This window comes from Octopus bimaculoides, chromosome 2 (assembly GCF_001194135.2).
Source record: "Octopus bimaculoides isolate UCB-OBI-ISO-001 chromosome 2, ASM119413v2, whole genome shotgun sequence".
NCBI classification, from domain to species: domain Eukaryota; kingdom Metazoa; phylum Mollusca; class Cephalopoda; order Octopoda; family Octopodidae; genus Octopus; species Octopus bimaculoides.
In genome coordinates this window covers 156,543,373-156,545,522 of record NC_068982.1, presented here as the reverse complement: position 1 = coordinate 156,545,522, position 2,150 = coordinate 156,543,373, and positions in this window count along the sequence as shown.

The window sequence follows — 2,150 nt, the reverse complement described above, 5'->3', positions numbered from 1 at the left end:
GTTCTATTTATTCTTGTCATACATTATTTACATTATTTACATTTGACGGATATTTGTCCTCATTTTGTTTGTTGTTAACACAACGTTTCGGCTGATATCAGGTGTCTTGGTGAAATTTCGAAACTGGGTTCTCATTCCTAAGGTATTTTTCTATGTTTTTATTATTATTATTATTATTATTATTATTATTACTATTATTATTATTATTATTATTATTATTATTATTATTATTGTTGTTGTTGTTGTTTTTGTTCAGGTCACTGCTTGGAATCGAACTCGGAATCTTGAGGTTAATAGCCCGCGCTCTTAACCGCTACGCCATATGCCCGAGCTCGATTCCAAGCAGTGACCTGAACAATAATAATAATAATAATAATAATAATAATAATAATAATAATAATAATAATAATGATAATAATAATAATAACAACAACAACAACAACAACAACAACAACAGCAACATCGAAAAATACTTTAGAAATGAGAACCCAGTTTCGAAATTTCCCTAAGACACCTGATGAAGGTTGGAGGGTATATCAGCCGAAACGTTGTGTTAACAACAAACAAGATGCGGACAAATATCCGTCAAATGTAAATAATGTAAATAATGTAAACAATGTACATAATTCCTCATCTCTTAAATATAAAACTTTATTCTTGTAATGTTCCATAGACCTTACTCTGGGAACGACCAACGAGTTCTCGACTACCCACATCCGATGAAAAATATCTGGTTTCCAATGTTTTGAGAACAGTCACACACCAAATCGTTATACTTAGATCTCTTTCTCTCTTGCTATTCCTACATCGTTTTCTTTCATGACACAGTCAAATTCATTAGGATTAGAGGCCTTTGTGCCTCAGAAGGCAAAATATCAACCAAATCTGTGTGATATGTGATGAGAATTTTAATTGCTGCTCCAGGTCATCTTCCATCACTTAAGCACGTGACATAGCAAACCATTGAAGCCGTCCACGGATCTTTTCTTAGGCCGCTATCCCACCTTAGCATTCGCTGTCTTACTGTATGCATTTCTCCATGAATGCCATTGCGATGTGTGTGAGGGTATGTGAGTGTGTGTATCTGTATGACCCAAATGTCCTACTATCTGTTACTCAGAATTTTGTGTTTATCGTTGATCATGCTAGTTGCATGATTAACAGGAAAACGCCAGGCTCTAGATCGCTATAAAGTGACATCTAGGCGCTTCTATGAAAGCTTTTCCAATAATACTTCTACAGAGAACTTCTTTCCGCCTATTTCTAATCACACTTGTACATATGCGTGCATGAGAACAGACACATACATATATATACTTACCTACATACATACATGTAGATATAGATATGTAAAAGTAGAAACACGTCCACGTTTGTACAGGAAGAATATAGTAACATATTGGTAGCGACCCCACCAAGTAAATTACTAAGTTACGAAGGTACAATAGACCAAGTTGACCCCAATGTCATTTGATCTGAGAACCATCAGGCACAATATTAGCAATTGCAATATATTTAATAATGGTATTCAATTTTTCTAGACCATTCTACCTTATGTACTTCACTCAGTTAGGTGCAATATTATTGAAACACTCTCCAGAGTTAGTCGTCAGTAAAATACATGTTGATATGACTATTTATCATTATGCTATTGTTGGAAAATTGAATGCTAAATCAGTTCTTCTTACTGCCTATGTAGATTGTCTGTCCACCAGTCTATCTGTCCCCACATTTGTTGCTCTGACATCTTCAGTCTGTCACCCTTTTATTCCCACTACTTCTTGCCTGTCCTATATCTTATAATTTTCATTTATCTATTTATTTATTGATATTTGCATATCATTCTATCTTATCTCTCACTCTTCCTTTCCATTTTTTCTTCTATCTTTCTATGCTGCTCTAACTTACCTTTTCTTTCCGTATCTCTCTGCTTTCTCTCTCAATATATATATTGTGTGTGTGTGTGTGTGTGTGCGTGTGTGTCACTGTGTGTTTGTATGTATACATACACATACAAACAGATACACAGACACATATATATATACATACACACACAGATATATGTATATGAATCTATATACGCAGATACATACATACATACATACATACATACATACATACATACATACATACATACACACACACACACA